The 9,150-nt window shown below is 46.0% G+C and overlaps 1 non-coding gene across 1 annotated transcript; it reads right to left on the reverse strand.

The window, feature by feature from the left end:
- Positions 1-5,945: 5,945 nt before the first annotated feature.
- TRNAG-CCC lies at positions 5,946-6,018 on the reverse strand. The gene has a single exon. It is a non-coding gene; the product is annotated as a tRNA-Gly (tRNA).
- Positions 6,019-9,150: the final 3,132 nt, after the last annotated feature.

The following is a 9,150-nucleotide window of genomic DNA, read 5'->3' on the forward strand; positions in this document are numbered from 1 at the left end:
AATTTACTCAACCTAAGTCTTGGTGCCCCATCAGTAAAATGGGTATATTAATGATACCTTTACTCATTAACTGTTTATACAGTAATGATTAATGGCTTTTTGTGGGAATTAAAATGACCAAGTACAAAGTGCTTAATACAATGCTTGTCATACAAACATTCAATGCCTATTATTTTATTCAAATTAAATGGGGGACAACAACAAAAACAATTCTATTGTTCAGAATATATTAACAGGGACTGAAGTTGGCTATAGAAAGAATTTCCTAACAACAAAGGGTGTGAAGCCTAAGAAACTTGTAAAATCTCCTCCTCAGTTTCTTTCCAAGAGTGGATTTCAACTCAGGGGTGGTCATTTCTGGAGGCAGGGCCTGGGGATGCCCTGGTGATGGGCAGGTATGTGGGCTCCCTGAATCCACGACAACTGATAAACAGACACTCTGTATGGCACTGCCTGGGGTTTACAACCAGGACATGGAGCGCCCGCATTGCCAAGATGCCCTTTATAGCTGTTTCCTGAACCTGAGTAAATTTCTGTTTAAAAAGTGCCTCCTGGGCCCCTACCTAAGTCTCCTTACTGCTTAACATTAGCAGTTGCTTCCCTTTGGCTGAGTGAGAGCTGAGCTGCAAAAACTCCCAGAAGGAAGAAAGGAAGGAAGGGATAGTGGGTTGGGTGGGGTGGCAGGGATGGGTCCTCCATAATGGGGGATGGGCCTGAATCTGGGCCTGGATGTCACTAGGGCCTCTTTAAGAGAATTTTTCCTGACTTGAAGGTAGCTGGAAAGCCTGACTACTGGCAAAGGAAGAGTTACTAAGCGTCAGCTGAAGGGATGGCAAGTGGTGAGTGGGGCCCCGGCCAAGCAGTTTTTATCTTCAGGGAATTTTCAGAGTCATTGTCACTTGCAGGGGATTTCCTGAACTATGAACTTTATTGCAGAGAGGGCAGAATGGGTGGGTGACAGGAAGTTGGCCTCAGGCGCCACACCCACCCCGCCCATTCCCCCACAGCAGGATTCTGTGTTACAAACCTAAACCCTGGTCCAGCTTGGCCTCCTGCAGCTGTGCCACCCTCGTCAAGTCCTCACCCTCACTAAGCCCTGGCTCCCTCCTCTATAAAAGGGGATGACAAGAGCACTTAACTGGTAGTAAACACTCAATGTATCTTGGATTTAAATAATATAATAGGTGATGACTCCTGAGGTCAGAGATTTGCACTGAGGGGAAGGAACAGAGAAGAGAGTCTGTCCCTTTTCTTGGGAGCTGATTAGAGGAACAAGCCAGGCATAAATCAAAAGAAATGCAATTGGAAAATGCCTTTTCCAGCCAGTGGTGGGGAGCAAAACACAAATATTGGAAAGAATTTCTAGTTACTCTCTGCAGTATATTTTGTCACACTTTTGTGTTGGTTTTCTCATCCCTATTTTGAGATGCTGTTCAAATAAAAGTGTGTCCTCCGGGCTCCCACAGACTGACAGCAGGAAGCAGCAGTCAGGAAGCACATGGTGGCAAGCCAGACATTTGGTCAGAATGTGTTCTGGGCCCCCTGGCAGATTCTGGGGAATTGACTTGGGGAATCGACCATTTCACTACAAAAGCACGGAGGGGATGGCACACTCTAGGGACTAGATTGTGCTGGCTGAAGACTAGGCAGGGGTCACCGAATTCAATAGGAGGCAACAAGCATCTACCAGGCACCTGTGTGTTCAGTAATCAGAGAAGGCTTCCAGATGGAGGGGCCTTCTTCTACTAATCGGCGGGAGATTATTGGCTCAGGCAAAGGGTATAGGATTCAAAAAGGAGAGGAGGATCAACACCAAGAAGCAGTAAGGTGGAGAAAGCACCTCTGCCTCGGGGGCTTGTAGAGAGACCAGGTGGTATCAGAGGTAGCGGGGCAGAGAACAACATCCCAGGGAGCAGATGTTGAGGAAGGATTAGCCTCTGACAACGGATGTGAAATACTGACCCAGAGAAAAGTGCCTGGTGTTTGTCCAGGCCAAACCAGTGCAGCAGCTTCTGCGGGAGGAGGTGCAGGAAGATGGCCCAGGTTGGGAGGCCGAGGGTCCTGCAGCTCGCCCTGGGGGAGCCTCACCAAGGTCCAGAACTCAGTCTCCCTACCTGGAGACAGATCCTCCAGGAGGATTTAGAGAAGGATCCTTGTTTGGAATCAAGTCAGGTGGCTATGCACACACGTGAGCACACACGTATAAATACTTAAACGTTTTTTTTTTTTAAGGTCACCTGTGCATAGGAAGAACTGGATCAAAATGTTAATAGTGATTGCTTGATGGAACTATATTTTATTTCTATTTCATGCATTTCAAATGTTCTTTTTTTTTTTTTTTTAATGTAAAGTAGTTGATATTCAAAGCAATTTTTTTTTTTTTTTTAAATTTTTGACTGTGTTGGGTCTTCGTTTCTGCGCGAGGGCTCCCTCCAGTCGCGGCAAGTGGGGGCCACTCCTCACCGCGGTGCACGGGCCTCCCACTATCGCGGCCCCTCCTGTTGCAGAGCACAGGCTCCAGACGCGCAGGCTCAGCAGTCGTGGCTCACGGGCCCAGCTGCTCCGTGGCACGCGGGATCTTCCCAGACCAGGGCTCGAACCCGTGTCCCCTGCACCGGCAGGCAGATTCTCAACCACTGCGCCGCCAGGGAAGCCCCTCAAATGTTCTTTAATGAGCAAATACTGGTTTTTAAAAAGAGAGAAAAGAAGCGCATCTGCCTGTCAACGTTTAGTTCCTGAAATCAAAGGTTTCTTTCCAGCGCTATTGATAGAGCTAAAACTGACTAAATTAGTTAGGCCTCCATCACCTTATACTTCACTTGCACGTCTTCTTTCCATATGTTTTTCTTTTCCTTTGTTAATGATTCCTTTGCACCTAATTTACCTGCTAGTATTTGACACTATTGAACTCATTTTCTGAAGCTGTTTTACCGCTTGGCTTTCAGGTGGCAGCTTTCTTTTGCTTCTTGGATGGCTGCCTAGCCCCTAAGGTTGATGTTACTCAGGGCCTGTCCTCGACTGACCCTCGGGTTAGCACACTCATTCCCATGGCTGCAGCTACACTGCCCTGTGTCAGTAACAACTTGCAGCTCCAACCCATCTTCTTATTTATTTATTTGGCTGCATCAGGTCTTTTTTAAATTTTTTTTTAAATTTTATTTTTTTGGCTGTGTTGGGTCTTTGTTTCTGCGCGAGGACTTTCTCTAGTTGCGGCAAGCGAGGGCCACTGTTCATCGAGGTGCGCGGGCCTCTCACTATCGTGGCCTCTCTTGTTGCGGAGCACAGGCTCCAGACGCGCAGGCTCAGTAGTTGTGGTTCACGGGCCCAGTTGCTCCGCGGCATGTGGGATCTTCCCAGACCAGGGCTCGAACCCGTGTCCCCTGCATTGGCAGGCGGATTCTCAACCGCTGCACCACCAGGGAAGCCCCTGCATCAGGTCTTAATTGTGGCACACGGGCTTCTCTCCAGTTGTGGTGCACGGGCTTAGTTGCCCCGTGGCATGTGGGATCTTAGTTCCCCCACCAGGGATCGAACCCATGTCCCCTGCATTGGAAGGCGGATTCTTAACCACTGGACCACCAGGGAAGTCCCCCAACCCATCTTCTTGCAGAAACATTTCTCCAATCACCTACTGTCTATCCCTACAAGCCCCTCAGATTCAATATGCTTAAAACTTAAACTCTCTGCCTGAGAGCAGCTCTTCCTTCTGTATCATCTGTCTTGGTGGCCTGGGTCAGAATCCTAGTTATCATCTATTCTTCCCTACCTCTCTGTAGGGATCGAACCCATGTCCCCTGCATTGGAAGGCGGATTCTTAACCACTGGACCACCAGGGAAGTCCCCCAACCCATCTTCTTGCAGAAACATTTCTCCAATCACCTACTGTCTATCCCTACAAGCCCCTCAGATTCAATATGCTTAAAACTTAAACTCTCTGCCTGAGAGCAGCTCTTCCTTCTGTATCATCTGTCTTGGTGGCCTGGGTCAGAATCCTAGTTATCATCTATTCTTCCCTACCTCTCTGTAGCAGGTTGAAAAGAGATGACCACGTCTTATAATTACTACCTTAGATGGATAAAGTACACTGCCTTATAAGAAGAAAGATGTGATTAAGGATCCTGAGAGGAGCTTATCTTGGATTATCTAGGTGGGTACTAAATCCAATGAGGAGTGCCCTTAAGGGACACATGGAGGAGAAGACACACTGAGAAGAGGAGGCATTGTGACCACGGAGGCAGAGACTGGCATGACGCTGCAAGCCAAGGGATGCCAACAGCCACTCAAAGAACAGACTGTCCCCTACAGCCTCGGGAGGGAGTGTGGTCCTGCCAACACCTTGAACTTCTAAGAGCCTCCAGAGTCTGCCACTGTGAAAGAATAACTTTCTGTTGCTTTAAGGCACCCAGTTAGTGTTGTTATGGAAATTAATATAACCTCATTCTTCAGCACCTAATTGATCACAAAAGTCCTGTTGACTTCAACTCCTAAATAGCTCTGGTTTTCCCTCCCTTCTGCATCTCCACTGTCTGGTCCGGGCCCTCCTGCGCTCTCTTGAACCACTGTAGTGGTCTCCTAACTGGTCTCCCTTCCTCCAGGCTTCCCCTGATTATTATCCCTACACCCAATCCATTCTCCACAGTGCTTCCACAACCTAGAACCACAGGGATCATTCTAGAATATAAGTTTGACTACATCACTCCCCTATTAAGAGACCTCAAAAGCTCTCTACTGCCTTTAATAGGACCAAGTCCAGATTATTCCATTATTCCATTCAGGATGGATTATTCCATTCAGGATGGTATACAAGGCCTTTCCCAGGCTTGATTTAACCTTCTTTCCAGCCTCCTTTCTCACTCTGCCCCAATAGGAACGCTGTGCTCTCATCACACGGATTGTTGCAATTTCCTTGTCATGACCTGCTTTTTGAAGCTCCTGCTCTTTTTTAGAAAATAAACCTTTAATTTTGTGGTAACTGTAGATTCATGTACAATTGTAAGAAATAATAGAGAGATCACGTGCACCTTTTAATGCAGCTTCCCTCAGTGGTAACATCTTGCAAAACCTTAGTACAATATCACAACCAGGATATCAACATTGATGCAATTCACCTACCTTATTCAATTTCCCATTTTTCTGGTTCTCATTACATAGTTGGTTCAATGCATTTTTTTTTTTTAATTTTATTTATTTATTTTTGGCTGTGCTGGGTCTTCGGTTCGTGCGAGGGCTTTCTCTAGTTGCGGCAAGTGGGGGCCACTCTTCGTCGCGGTGCGGGGACCGCTCTTCATCGCGGTGCGCGGGCCCTTCACCATCGCGGCCCCTCCCGTTGCGGGGCACAGGCTCCAGACGCTCAGGCTCAGTAGTTGTGGCCCACGGGCCCAGCCGCTCTGCGGCATGTGGGATCTTCCCAGACCAGGGCTCGAACCCGTGTCCCCTGCACTAGCAGGCAGATTCTCAACCACTGCGCCACCAGGGAAGCCCCGGTTCAATGCATTTTTATCACATGTAGGTTTGTGGATCCACCACCAGAGTCAAGATACAGCACAAGGACCCCTTCCTCACATAGCCCTCACACCCCCACCTCCCTTCTACCTAACCCCTAGCATCAGTAGCCTAGTCTCCATTTCTATAATTTTGAAATTTCAAGAGCGTTAAATGAACAGAATATATAGTATGTAATTTAAAATGCTTTCAAATTTAGCTTAATTCTGTGGAGATTTCAGTCAAGTTATTGCATGTGCCAGGTTTGTTCCTTTTTATTGATGGGTAGTATTCCATCCTTTGCCTTTTTCAAAAATATATATATATATTTATTTATTTGGCTGTGCTGGGTCTTAGCTGTGGCACGCGGGATCTTCGTTGCCACGTGCAGGACCTTCGTTGTGGCATGTGGGATCTTTAGCTGTGGCATGCGGGCTCTTTTAGTTGCAGCATGCAGGATCTAGTTCCCTGACCAGGGATCGAACCTGGGCCCCCTGCATTGGGAGTGCAGAGTCTTAACCACTGGACCACCAGGGAAGTCCCCATCCTGTGCTTTATTATGGCATCCTCCCCGGTTTTCTCCACCTAAAGGCCACTCATCTTTTAATCAGATTCGAACCCCATCCTCCCACCCGCAGCATTTGTTATAAGTTATTGCAATTATCTGTTGTATGCTCAGCTCACACCATCTTCTCTGGTATTTTCCTCTCCCCATGCACCCCCCATCCCATCCTTGCAGTGACTCAGAGCAGCCAGGTTGGTGCAGGGTGACCGCACATTCTGGCCACAGTTGATTGAACAAGGAGTGAGTGCATTGGTTCACCCTAGCAGGGCCGAACAAGTCCCTCCCTCAGGGAATCTAGAGTTGGACTGAGATTCCCATCCTTTCCTTTCAAAACTTTTTTTTTTTTTTTTTAAAGCAGAGTAGCCTAAAAACTCAGATAAGCAGCAACCATTTTACATCAAGCAGTCTGGGAGGCAAAGAATCAGGATAACAAAAGGCAAGGGATGATGTCTGCGTGTCACCTAGCACTCTGGCCCTGAGGGCTGGGAATCTTAAGCCTGGGGCTCTGAGACACTCCTATATTCTTAAAACTGACACCCTTCCGCCACCCTCCCTCCTGTCCCTTTTGAACTCAAATGAGCTTGTTAGATGTGATTCAACTAGACTGTAGTGTCCTTCAGGACAGAAACTTTTCTTTTTATATGCTAGTACTTTTGCTTAAAAGTTCTTTGCATTCTGGAGCTGCTTCTCTCTCCGCCTTTGTAGAGACCCTCAGGATACCCTCCCCATTTTGGTCTGCCATTTTTGTCCCTCAACCTCTTCCAAAGCACATTCTTATAAGACATCATTAACTTGGGCTTTGCTCACATCTTAATTAACACTCAGGTCCCATAGCCCTCATGTCTTCAGTCTGCGAGATGATGTCCCTTATCTTTGTGTCCTTAAATTGGGCAGTTAATCTCATTTCCCCAACAGATTAGGAGACCCCTGAAACCTGAGAATCTCTCCCCCAGCAGTTCGAGGGCTCCCAGAGGGCAGACAGAATGTCTTCATTCATCTTGCAGATCCCTCGAGGGAAGAACTTTTCTATTAAAAAAAAAAATCCTGGCCCTGCATTAGCTCTGCACACTGTGGGTGCTCACTAAGTGCTGACTGACTGGGTAAACGACAGACTTAGTTCCCCGGAGTGTCATATTCTTTCTTTCCACAGGGAGAAAGTAATAACACTAGGCAGAGCAGGCTGGATCCCTTAATATGATTACCTGGGATTTGTGGGCTGGTGACTCTTTCCCCCAACTTTATTGGGTCCATTCATCTCCACAAAATAGATATTCCCAGAGACCACTAATGCTGCTGGCCAGATGGTAGGCTACCATTAATTGGCCTGACCCTACTAATCACAACTGAAGCACTGCCTCCAGCCCAAGACAGGGGGAGAACCCAACACTGCTGAGGCAGGGGTTGTACTGACAAGTGTGATTTAACCAAGGTCAACAGTGCTGAACCTGCTCTGTATCTGTATTTAAGACATCCTAGGGACTTCCCTGGCGGTCCGGTGGTGAAGACTGCATGCTCCCCATGCAGGGGGCACAGGTTTGATCCCTGGTTGGGGAATTAAGATCCCGCATGCCACATGGCATGGCCAAAAAAAAAGACATCCTTTTAACCTTTTAAAAACATACCAACTTGAGATATAACTCACATAGCATACAATTCACCTGTTAAGTGTATAATTCAGTGGTATTTAGTATATTCACACAGTTGTGCAACCATCTCTATAATAAATTTTAGAACATTTTCTTTACCCTAGAAAGAATCTCCATACCCATTAGCAGTCATTCTCCATTTCCCCCAACACCCAGCCCTAGGAAAACACTAATCTATTTTATTTCCATAGAATATTTTCTCATTTTGGACATTTCATATAAATGGAATCATACAATATGTGATCTTTTGTGACTAGCTTCTTTCACAGCATGTTTTCAAGGTTCGTCCATGTTGTGACATCTCAGTACTTCGTTCCTTTTTATTGCCAAATAATATCCTGTTGTATGGCTATACCATATTTACCCAGTCATCAATTGATGGACATTTGGGTTGTTTCCACTTTTAGCAGGTTATTTCTCCATGTTTCATCTTATTCATCTATAAAAATGGGAGTTAATAGCTGTCTGTTTCAGGGACTTCCCTGGTGGCGCAGTGGTTAAGAATTTGCCCGCCAATGCAGGGGACACGGGTTTGATTCCTGGTCTGGGAAGATCCCACATGTTGTGGAGCAACTAAGCCTGCGAGCCACAGCTACTGAGCCTGCGTGCCACAACTACTGAAGCCCACGTGCCTAGAGCCCATGCTCCACAACGAAGAGCCCGCTCACCACAACTGAAGCCTGCCCGTGTAGCAAAGAAGACCCAATGCAGCCAAAAATAAATAAATAAATATTTTAAAAAAATAGCTCTCAGTTTCAAAGGATTACTGAAAGTATACATGGATTATATGAAATGCATTCTAAACTATAAAGCACTACATGCTTATAAAGCCATTATTTTAATATTTATATGAGATCAATTAAGGAGATCTCTGTAATTTCCCCGAGCTTGTGGCCTATTGTTGGTTAACTCAGGGTAATTAGGTGCTATCTCTTCCGATTTGATCTCTCTGTTATGCTGAGTCCATTTTGCTTTTTTCCCTAGGTAATGGATGGCATCTTTTAGCCACAGCCTACCATCTCATTAGCATTTGTTGCTAGGAGACCAGGTTAGAGAGTGCTTAGCTCAGTGCAATCCACAGCCACTGTAGAAAATCACTCGAATCACAGGATCATATTTAAACATCAAGGCAGTTCCATTTCATCCCAATTTTTAGCAAGACAAGGCAAAAGGGCTAAAGCTACAGGTGTTCTTAGGGGCCTAAGTTTACCAAATATCTTACCAACTCTCCCTTCTCTGATTTTAGGTTAGCTTTCCTTCACCACTCACACTCATGCGTGACTTTTTTTCCCACTGCTTAGTGAGTAACTGTGCTAAGGTAATGCAAAAACATTTTAATATTAGAAAAAAGAAAATGAACTAGGAAGGAAAACTTGTTGCCATAATAAGTACAAAGATTCTAAAATCCAATTTAGATGTAGATACCATTTTGCTCCCACAAGCTGTTACTTCTTGCAG

The sequence above is a fragment of the Balaenoptera musculus genome, chromosome 20, assembly GCF_009873245.2.
Source record: "Balaenoptera musculus isolate JJ_BM4_2016_0621 chromosome 20, mBalMus1.pri.v3, whole genome shotgun sequence".
In the NCBI taxonomy this organism is placed as follows: Eukaryota; Metazoa; Chordata; class Mammalia; order Artiodactyla; family Balaenopteridae; genus Balaenoptera; species Balaenoptera musculus.